Raw genomic sequence first — 12,393 nt, 5'->3', positions numbered from 1 at the left:
GATATAAACTGGGAATACAATGGGGCATCCACAGATTCTTGTATATGCCCAACTCCCCAAAGGCACTTTTGGGGAGAGATTTATTAGAACAATTGGGTGCAATAATTTGGTTTGAAAAGGGAGAGATTACTCTGGAGGTAAATGACCAGCAGTATATACAAATAATGAGTTTATCCCTAGGCAGTGTTCCCACAGAAGGAAAAATCGGCAAAAAAATCACAAACCAGGTATACCCCGAAGTATGGGCCACCGATGTGCCCAGGACTTACAGGCTGTAAATAAAATAACAAAAAACCTTTACCCGGTGATGTCAAATCCATATACTGTTAACTGTATTAATACCTGAACTAACCTGGCTTACTGTTTTAGACCTGAAGGATGCCTACTTGTGCCTCCCTCTCCATGAAGCCAGCCAGAAAATATTTGAATTTGAATGGGAAAACCCTGAAAGCTGGCACAGAACTCAACTCACCTGGATATTTGGTAATCAACTTGCAAAGGATCTTGAGGCCTGGAAGCCCCACCTGAGGAAGGGAGACTGTTGCAGTATGTTGATGATACCCTGATTGCCACCAAGACAATGCTTGCATGACCTGGACGGTGAGTCTGTTAAACTTTTTTGGGCTCCAGGGATACTGGGTATCTAAAAGAAGGCCCAGATAATGCAATGCAAGGTGATCTCATGGTATGAAATCAGTGCTTGACAAAGAACTTTGGGACAGGCCTGAAAGGAGGAAATATGCCAAACTCCGAGACCGCAAACAGTGAAGGAGTTATGAACTTTCTTGGGGATGACTGAGTGGTGTTGGCTTTGGACCTATAACTATGGACTGCTTGTAAAAACTCTGTATGCACTGAACACCGCCAAACAAAAATGTCTCCAATGGAGCAAAGAGGCTATGCAAGCCTTTGAACAGCTGAAGAAAGCCCTGATGTCAGCCCTGGCCTTAGGACTTCCAGATGCAAGTAAGCCATTTTTCCTTTTCTCTCATGAGAAGCAAGGGATTGCCCTAGGGGCTGGCTGGTTACGAGCAGTTGCGGCCATCGTGCTAAACATCCAGGAGGTGCGAAGATTTACCCTGGGCCAGAAAATGACTGTGTTAGTGTCCCATACAGTATCTGCAGTACTGGAAGCAAAAGGTGGGCACTGGCTTTCTCCACAAAGGTTCCTAAAATACCAAGCTATAATGGTGGAACATGATGAAATGGGAATTGTGGTTACTAATGTCATCAACCCAGCTTCTTTTTTCAGTGGAAATACAGGAGAACCAGTGCACCAGGACTGCTTAGAGACCATCGAGGCCACATACTCGAGCCGTTTGGACCTGAAAGACAGTCCCATAGAAGACGCAGAGAGCTGGTTCACGGACGGAAACAGCTATGTCTTAAGCAATAAAAGACATGCCAGGACAAAAACATCAAGCATGCAGAGGGATCCTGAGACTGCTGGAAGCAGTTCAGCTACCTGAGAAAGTGACAATCATGCACATCAAGGAGCATCAGAAAGTGAATTCAGAATTAGAAAGAGGAAATGAGCTGGCAGACAGAGAGGCAAAACTTGCAGCCAAAGGCGAGGTAAAAACAGAAAGGGCTTTGATCCCTGACAGGCGAATCTCCCTAGAAGGTAAGCCAGAATATGCCAAGGAAGATCAGATGATCAGAAACTTATCATAGACCTGGAAGGGTCATAAAATAAAGAGGAGTGGGCAGTCACCCCACAGGGGAAACTAATCATTCCCTCTTATTTAACATGGTCTTTGATGAAGGAGGGACACAGGAAGAGACATGGAGAAGCAGAAGCTCTATATAATGACCTAATTAAAGGGATTGTAGCTAGAAATTTATACACCACTGTGAGACAAGTGACTCAGCAGTGTGCCTCCAGACTAATCCCAAAATTACCCCAAACCAGAAACAGGCCAAATTGGAAGAGGCAACGGGCCTGGGCAACAATGGCAGATGGATTTTTCGGAACTCCCATGAAAAGGTTGGGGGGTATTGATACTTATTGGTACTACCTGGTACCTTTTCAGGTCGGCCGGAGGCATTTCCTACTAGAACAATCAAGACTCAGGAGGTAACCAGAACATTAATACAGGAAATAGTATCACGCTTTGGGGTTCCAGCAACCATGTCTCCTGATAGGGGACCACATTTCATCTCAGAAGTAGTACAACAGATCAGTCACTATTTGCATATGAAATCATGACATCCTACATGGTGGCATTGGACAAACAACTCCAAAAAGATTGAAAAACATGTGGTTGAGATGCAAAGTAGGGGTTTGGATGAACCTGTGCATAACATATGACCTGGAGATTATGTATATGTAAAGTCTCTTGCAGAGAGGACTCGAACTGCAGTGAGAAGGACCATTCCAGGTGCTCCTTACCTCCTTCACAGCAATAAAACCTAAGGAGCAGAGCACATGGGTCCATCGCACCCAAGTGAAAAAGGCACATAAGTCTCCATGGAAGGTCACGCAAGTCCAACCAGGAAAATTATTTTTCTCACAATCATAGTTATAATCCAGAGATGGGAGAGCACCTCTAGCCAAAACAATACTGAGTGGCCTTGGTCCCAGGCTTTTATTTGGTATACTGGAGCCCTGGGAAATATTCTGATCGAAAGGGTTTAAATCTATCAACTGTGGTTATGCATGAAAATCAAGTATATGTGAGGCAAGAATGGAATGTGGATAGAGAACAGGGGATTCAACAACTTCAGGGCACTGTAGGAGAAGAAATCAAAGTAGGATGCTGAATGGTTAATGGGACTATCCATAAAAAGGCAGCCCAAATTACTATCTCGACTACTCCTACAGATAAGACCACAAAGACCTGTATTTCCAATGAATTAGATTGTTGGCATAATTTTACATTAACACAGATCACTGAGATAATTTGCTTCTGGGCCCGTGATACTATTGGACTCACATTCGAATTTAAAATAAATGCTGTAGCTAGGCCTGTTACAGCAAACTCACGCACAACAGTCACACACCATGAGAAGGATATGTCCACCACACAACCTACATCAGCATTCAAACTCAAACCCAGAATTTACAAAATCGGATCTTATGTGATCATAAATATAGGTTAACAGCAAATGCTGTTCAACCCAGAATGGTCTCTTAAACGTGTTGAACTGCTAATGTAAACTGATATTTCTGAAATTTAACTAAGCATGCTCTCATTTCCTAAAAACATCCTTTGAGGGCTGGACAACCTGGCTGTGAAATCAAGTGCCATTTAGGGGCAGAACACAAAGGGACCTAACCGGAGTGTTAGAGACAAGATTGGGGGTCATAAATGGAATTGACTCAGAAATACTAATTAATAAATTGGCTTCCACAACTAGTGATTTAACAAAATTAAGACAACCTTTGCAGTCGTCTCTATTAGCTTTAGGAACTAATCAGTTATCAGAAGTATTACCCAAGTGGGAAAAAGTGGAGGAACAGGACCATGAATTAATAGGAAATGCACTCGGTGGTCCACGATAATGTTTCTTTGGCCCTCAGTTGTATATAGGCACAATTATGGATGCAGTCAGTGGCCACCTTAATTATAAGAGAAGGTGGTGAAGGTACCTTCCCCACTGAAATCCGGAAAGTGGTTTGGGACAGTGCCACTGACTTAGAGAGGAAGCTCCAGTCCTGGTGGACTCTGGTAAATTTTACCTATGAACCTATCACTAATACGACCACAATCTTTGTGTTGACCATAAGTAACGCTTCAATATATATAATCCACCCCATCATTGCTTTAGGATTAAACCATGATAAAACTGTGCTCTATCCTTCTAAACATAGAACAAGGACACGAATAGTGAACGGGACATGGCAAACTGTATATTTAGAGTCTTGCATTAGATGAGAACAACAAGGATTCATTTGTGAAAGTAATACAATCGATGCTCAAGACATCTGCCTCTGTCGGAGTGGGAGGCGGACCCAGAGTAACGATGGAGTCTCAATATGAGTATGATCGTTCTCCTTTATTCATACACCTTACACTTCTTATATATTTATCCTAATAATGCACGCGCTAACAAAACAAATCCTAATTGGCTATGTCCCACTGTTCACGCGCCTTGTGCTGTCACACAACTGGCCAGACGCTCTTGACCACGCAAAAGGGGCAGATACAAAGTTCTCATCACGACTCTTCGGGACTTTCCCGCGCTGGATTCCACATTCTTGTATTCTACTCCCTTTTATCTTATCTCAAGGTCAGGCCTAGCTACAGACAGCAAACCCTGGATTGTTCACTGCTATTAAATCATGCCCTCATTCACCGAGCCATTCTTCCACAATTCCTCCTTTTTGTTTTGAACAAGCCAGGGTTCATTTGTTATTCACGATAGCATTTTTCTTAGACATAACCTTACACAACTGAAAAGAACTATTTCTACAAGTATAACTATCAACAACATTAATCCCATTTTTAATACGCTCCTAAGCCAACCAGTCAATCCTAACCAGTTGGATAATCCATCCAAACCAAAAAAAAACCCTAGGTCAAAATCGTCACAACCATGACCATGCGCCAATAACAAAAAAAAAGAAGAAAAAATTTATTGCTGCTCTGTTCTGTAAAACAGTATGCTGCACGGTAGACATGTCGTCAGCCAGTTCAGACAAATTTCGACTTGTGATGTTGGCTTGTTTCACTACCCAACAAAATAATTGTTCTAAGTTTTTATGCGCTTTTACGGCTGCAACTCTTGATAGCAAAAGAAATGCAGAAAATCTTTCCCAAAAATTCCATAATTCAGGTCTCTTTTCCACCTTGTGGGATGAGTTTGATTTGGATGATGATATGGAACGCCCAAACTGGGCTGACCAATGGTACATGGTCCACCCTTCGGGTTAGAGTGCATGCCTGCCCACGCTCGATTACCACAGATCAAAAATATCCTGGTGGTAATCGTCTTGGTAATACAGTGCCAGGAGCGGAGTGAGTTTTATTTCGTATTGTAATGTTGCACCATTTCCACTCCCAATCACTGCTGTTCCCCATGGGATTAATTATTGTTGGTGCTGCTTGGTACGCTAATCTCCTTTCCTTCTATACCTCAGACCACGATGCTAAACCTATAAAATAAAATTAAAAACAAACAAACAAACAAACAAAACCCAATACCCAATTGTGGATTCATTCAATGAATCCACAAGTTCAATTTCTTGTGGTTCGGGTCTAATTGGAAGTTTGTCATCCCAATTATCATATTTGTCGAATGCTTCGCTCTCGTTTTCCCATCGAAAGGGTAGGTTACTAATGATGTTAAACTGTGACTTCAACTCTTGCATTGTTTGATTAAAGTTAAAAAAAAAATAATTTTTTTTTCTTTTTTTTTTTTTTTTATGGGAAGTCCTATAAGACAAGTCACAAATGGTAAGCTTGGGGTCGCCAAACTGGCACAAAACTAGTAATGTTCAAGACTTGTGCAAGAGTAATCCATACAGTCAAACAATGCGAGGTGGTAGACTGCAATGACTAGTTTTAAACATACTAAACACAGCCAAAACTGCTTCATTTTCGATACTGTTTCCATTTACAAGAATGCCTACAGTTTTCTTTTACTTTCTTCCAATCTTGATCCTTAATAGTCCGTATTACAGGGCCACTGATTATTATCACAGTCACCAAAGTTATGCAACACCCAGGGATCACAATTCCCACAATTACAGCTTTCTTCATTCATTCCTGTGCAGGATCTTCTTGTGTAGGCCGTTGATCACGTTCTGATGACGTCTGTAGTTAGGGTCGAATGCTTTTCGCTAGTATCCACCTAGGACCACCTTCCGTGGAAACACACATATGTCCTCGACCATTAAATATTACAGCAACAGGTCCTTTCCATATTCCCTTTACTGGATCTCTATATAATACTCGAAAGCTGGGGATAATTGTCTTTTCATTCAACCTTTTACTTTGATGATGTATTATCACCGGTGGCTCTTCTCTATCAGTCATTAAACACAAATAGTTTAATGTGAACAAAACCTTATTCAATCTCATTTGCACATCCATTTCAGTGTCTTTTTGTCTTTGTAAATAATCTTTCAACACTTGATGAGTTCGCTCCACCAAAAGCCTGCCCAGTGGGAGAATGCGGGATTCCTGTGATATGTTATACTCCCCACTTGGACAAAAAGACCCTCGTCTTTTGACTAGTATAGGCAGGCCCATTATCCATTTTTATGGTTTCAGGCACCCCCATTACAGCAAAGCAGGACAACAGGTGTTTACACACATGTTGTGCTTTCTACAAAAAGGTATTGATTGTCACGTGAACATATTTTAGTCTTCCAAATTCCCCAGTGTGGGTGACATCCATTTGCCAAAGCTCTAAGGACTTTAGTCCTTTAGGGTTAACTCCGATCCCTATTCCTGGACCGTGATTTCCACATCTTGGACAGGCTTGTACAATACTACGGGCTTCATTCTCTGTTAAGCCATACTGTCGTTTTAATCCTTTGGCATTCTGGTGAAATTGGTCGTGACTCTGTCTTGCTACACAAAATTTATCCATAGGGGGCATATGCTGAGCTGGACTAATGAAGCTATCTGCTATCTGATTACCCCTTCCTAGTCTTACGTCAAGTTGATGACTTCGCACATGAATAACACAACAAGGCTCTGTGCGTTGTTGAAGCGTGGAGCGTAATTGCACAAACAATGCTCCTAATCTTGGGTTAGTTGTCTGTCTTAAAAGAGCATCCTCTAATCTTGGGACTACTCCTGCTACATACAATGAGTTCGTTACAACATTAAAAGGGGTGGTTAGCCAATTCAACAGGGCCCAACCAACAGCAGTTAACTCTAAGGTCTGTAAAGAGTCTTGGGGCTGTCCCTCCAAAATATGCTTGTGCCATTCAGCACGTTCGTGCCATACACAAACAGCACGATGCAGTCATTTTCCGGCGTCAGTATACACAGTAAGGCCATCCACCAGTGGTTGCATACTGACTTTCGTTCTCTCCAGCCACTGATTTTGTGACAATATCTGCCACTTTTTTTCCCTTGCGGCTGCTGCGAATGTATTTGTCCTTCAAATCCTAATAGGGCTTCCTGAAGTGGTATTACATTTCATAACCACCACTCCAGGTCTACAGCCTTAACTGGAATCACAGAATCACACAGAATCACAGAATCACAAGGTTGGAAAGGACCCATTGGATCATCGAGTCCAACCATTCCTAACACTCCCTAAACCATGTCCCTAAGCACTTCATCCACCCGTTCCTTAAACACCTCCAAGGAAGGCGACTCGACCACCTCCCTGGGCAGCCTGTTCCAGTACCCAATGACTCTTACTGTGAAGAATTTTTTTCTGATATCCAACCTGAACCTCCCCTGACGGAGCTTCAGGCCATTCCCTCTTGTCCTGTCCCCTGTCACTTGGGAGAAGAGGCCAGCTCCCTCCTCTCCACAACCTCCTTTCAGGTAGTTGTAGAGAGTAATGAGGTCTCCCCTCAGCCTCCTCTTCTCCAGGCTAAACAACCCCAGCTCTCTCAGCCGCTCCTCGTAAGACTTGTTCTCCAGCCCCCTCACCAGCTTTGTTGCTCTTCTAATGCTAGTGTCTGCAGGTTCTTGACCGCTGATCTCAATAATTCGAGATCTGCCTTTTCGTACTAACTCTGCCACAGCTTCGGGTCTGGTTTGAATGCTCGTTTTTGGCTGCACACCCAGAAACACCCATTCCAATACCCAGAATGATTCAGCTTTATCGGTTCTCTTGCTCCTGGCAATGGCAGGGTCATTCAGATCTCCATCCTTCCCAGATTCCCCTCTTTTGTTTTGCCATTGACAGATGACTGCATATGGGGATTCGCTATTGTTACAAACCAAAAGTGAGATTGGTAAATTCAGTATCTTCCAAGATGACCAAGATATTTTGTAAGCTACAACTGATTTTTTGTAAAAGAGTCCTTTGATCTGCGGTAAGCTCAATTTCGGAGGCTGTGTTGGCATTGTACAACAACACAGTCAAGGGAGCAATATCAGAGTTGGAAATGTCCACACAACGGTGGACCCATTGAATATTCCCTAACAACGTTTGAACATCTTTAACAGTTCATAAACTGGTTGTCAGTTCGATTTTCTGTGGTGGGATTTGGGCATCAGAAATGTGCCAGCCCAAATACTTCCACAGGGCTGACCTTTGTACTTTTTCAGGTGCAACAACAAGTTATTTATCTCTCAGCATATCCCTCAATGTCTGCAGTGCCAGTTCATCAAATGGTTCTTATAAGGGACACTGGAATGCAGAGTGTTCTTCATAAATTGTTACTCCCCTAGAGAGAGATAAGGACTGCCAAGCTGAAACAAAACAAAAAACCTTCACATATCAGGAGTAAGGGCAGGGAGGAATGGCGGGGGCCGGGGGGGGGGGGAACCTCACACACAGCCACAGGGCTGGGATTTTTTTTCTATTTTCTTTTTCTATTGTCTATGTTCTTTTTGTATTTTTCTATATTTTTTTTTTCAGTTTGAAATTGTGTCCTCTGCAGCCTTTCACTTCAAAGGTCCCAGGTAAATCTACCTGTTTGCCGGCTTAGTGGACGTTTGAGATTGAAAGGTCTCAGAGTTGTATTTTTAAGATTAATTGAAACAAACAGAGGCTCAAGCTCCTATAACCAAAACCCAATTTGCAAATCTTACAAACGTTTAAAGCGCTTTAAACACACACACGCATACACACACAGAACCACTCTTTTGAGAGCTGGCTTAATTACCTATACAATATTGTTTACGACCAGTCAATAAGAATAACACGATTGTATGAATATTTAAACTATACACGGTACCGAACACATACAACACTTACAATATGCACATATATTATAAAATAAGGTTTGTATCAATTGTTTAACAGGTAACAATCCTTGGTTGTTACAGCATTTTCGTGGCTTCTTCTTCCTCCTCTGATTCCTCGCTAGCCCGACAGCTTCGTCTGCCCCGCACTTTATCAGCGCAGCCGGCTACTGTGGGCACTTCCAGTTTCTATGTCATTGCACTTCCGCCCTCTGATGGGTGAACATTGGGTGCCTCCGGCGCACTGGGGCCATCTATGTCCTCAGACGCATTCCCCCTTTTTACAGCCGGATTTAAGAGCTCGCAGACGCTGGTACAAACTTTCCCAGTCATTCCTTTCATTGGGCAATTCTGGCTCACCCCAAAGAAAGCACTCATAGGACTCGTCGTGGTGCGATGAGTTTCAGCTGGGGAATTGGGGAAGGCTATGGCACGCACAGCGGCAGCGGCAACTTTTGACTCCGCCTTCAGCACTTGTAAAGTATTAACGACAGTTCGCCAAGTTTCCCCACAGCCCCCAAAAAGCTCTTTGCCCTTTTTCGTGATCGTGCAGTCCCCCCGAACAGCTTTAACTTCCTTTTCATCCTTTTCTGTTCCTGATATAGTCTTTTGCCACAACGTTTCTCCATAATCTTGCCACTCTGTAACAAAAAACATCGTGTGCGGATCAGTAAAGTGTCCCCATTTTCTACCTAAATGTAGAAGTTTCATCAGCAGTTTTGCGGGCAGTTCATGCCCTCTCTTAGAGAGGATTCCCGCAAGTAGCGTTGCCACAGCTTCTGTTTCCAGCAATTTTGTGGGGAGTTCATGCCCTCTCTTAGAGGGGATTCCTGCAAGTAGCGTTGCCACAGCTTCTGTTTCCATAATTATCCCTAAGGGGCGAGGAGTGACCTCACACCAGCTGTCTACCTTGACTATGCACAGGCAGCGCTTCCCTTAGCCGCAGTTTCCCACTCCCCTCAAGACCATAATACATTGGGTGAACACTTGGCTGACAGATTGGGCTCAGAATGTTGTAGTAAATGGGGTTCCATCAGGCTGGTGGCCAGTCACAAGTGGGGTTCCCTAGGGCTCAGTTTTAGGGCCAGTGCTCTTTGATGATTTTAGAAATGATCTGGATGTAGGAGTCAAATGTACATTAAGTTTGCTGACGATACTAAATTAAGAGTTATGAACTCCCTCAAGGGTAGAGACACCATATAGAGAGATCTGGATAGACTAGAGAGCTGGGCAATCACCAGCTGTATGAAATTCAACAAGAGCAAGCAGCGGATTCTCCACCTGGGATGAGATAATCTTGGTTATGCATACAAATTCATAGAATCATAGAATCATAAAATGGTTTGGGTTGGAAGGGACCTTAAAGATCATCTAGTTCTATCCCCCTGCCATGGGCAGAGACAACTCCCACTAGACCAGGCTGCTCAAGGCCCCATCCAAACTGGCCTTGAACACCTCCAGGGAAGGGGAAGCCACAATTTCCCTGGGAAACTTGTGCCAGCGTCTCACCATGCTCAACATGAAGAATTTCTTCCTAATGTACAATCTAAATCTTCCCCCTTCCAATTTAAAGCCATTCCCCCTCATCCTGTCACTCCATGCTTTTTTGGAGTCCCTCCCCAGCTTTTTTGTACGCCCCCTTCAGGTACTGCAAGGTCGCTGTAAGGTCTCCTCAGCCTTCTCTTCTCCAGGCCAACTATCTCAGCCTGTCCTCATAGCAGAGGTGCTCCAGCCCTCAGATCATCTTTGTGGCCCTCCTCTGGACCCATTCCAACAGTTCCATATCCTTCTTAAATTGAGAATTCCAGAACTGGACGCAATACTCCAGATGAGGTCTCACAAGAGAGGAGTAGAGGGGCAGAATCACCTCCCTCAACCTGCTGGCCACGCTTCTTTTGATGCAGCCCAGGATACGGTTGGCCTTCTGGGCTGCAAGCTCACATTGCTGGCTCATTTCCAGCTTTTAATCAATCAGCATCCTCAAGTCCTTCTCTTCAGGGCAGCTCTCAATCATGTCATCCCCCATCCTATATTGAAACCACGGATTGCCCCGACCCAGGTGTAGGATGTTGCGCTTGGCCTTGTTGAACCTCATGAGGTTATCATAAAACATATATAAACAATGTCTGTTGTTCTTAACAGGTCAAAACCTGGGTTTCCACACTACAATTGCAATTAAGGTGATAACTATAAGTAATGCAGCCAGAAATTGTCCCGCTGGACAGTCGATCTCAATGCAGTCAAGTCCTTTGTGCCAGGTACAATTCATTGCCTGTAAAACAAAAGAAAAATTTCTTGGTCCTATTAAAAGGATGGGAAGATGCATCTGGTTAAGATTTGATGAGTTTTCCCAGAGTAACCCTGAGCCTCCCACGTATAAATGTTTTTGGGTTTGGTCAGTATCATTGGGACATTGCCAATATGAGGCAGCTTTACCAAGACTGGTTGTCCGGAATGATATTTATCAGGATATTGGCCTGATTTCCTGTTATCTATGGGAACTAGGGTTGGTGTTGAGGACAAAAAGGCTTTCATTTTTGGACTCCCACCACCAGTCCACCGGTTATTGATCAGAAATACTGCTTTGGACACACGGAGGTCCCAATTCACCTCAGTTATTTTGGCATACTTCTTGACCAAACCATTAATGCGTTCTACTATTCCATTGGCCTGTGGGTAGTATGGAGTATAAAAGGTCCAGTGCACTCCCTCCTCTTTTGCCCAGTCCTGTACTATTTGGGCAGTGAAATGTGAGCCTAATCCTTTGATTTTCAGAGCTACATGGCCCCTATTTCTAGAAGGACACTGTCGTTGTGGATGTCCTGGTTTTCCACAACTGAAACAAGTTCCCCTCTGCTTCAGTGTATGCATGGCCGCAAAAGCACCAGCTATTAAAGTTAGGTTGTGAGATCGAGATCTGACATTTTGGCATGCTGCCATCATCTCAGTAAGTGACAGGTTTTTATTTTTTAAAGGCTGTAAAATTTTCGGACAGTCTGCATTTGCATTCTCTATGGCAAATTGTTTAAGTAAAGCTTCTCTAGCAGTGACATTGTCTACCTGCTTATTTAAGGCTTCTTGTAGTTTGTCTAAAAAAGTCATATATGGTTCTGTAGTTCCTTGTTGAATATTAACAAAAGACTGTACGTGAGTCCCAGCATCAGGGACATTTCTAAATGCCTTCAAGACAATAGCCTGTAATTGTTGCAACCCTTCCATTGGTATTCTAGCTTGGATTACATTATCAATATAATTGCCCTCGCCCATTAAAGCATCGAGCCCCGCACGCCGCAAGGGACTATCCTGTGGGTGTTGCAAATTATCCAGGGCTGCTATAGTCACCGACTCCTTCCAGTCTGATGTAAAGATAATATACTGCATAAAGTCATAACTAATCAGACAGTTGATTTCCAGTCATGCGGTGTAAGATGGTATGTGTCACCAATACCTTCTAACAAATTTAACGTAAACGGAGCAGTTAGTACATTCTTTTTTACAGCTTTTCGAATCTCCTCTATCACTTCATAACTAATTGGTTCCCAGCAAGGACCGGCATCTCGTGAATAAA

Source organism: Cuculus canorus, chromosome W (genome assembly GCF_017976375.1).
Source record: "Cuculus canorus isolate bCucCan1 chromosome W, bCucCan1.pri, whole genome shotgun sequence".
NCBI lineage: Eukaryota > Metazoa > Chordata > Aves > Cuculiformes > Cuculidae > Cuculus > Cuculus canorus.
The sequence above is the reverse complement of the archived record's forward strand: the minus strand, read 5'-3'. Positions refer to the sequence as shown.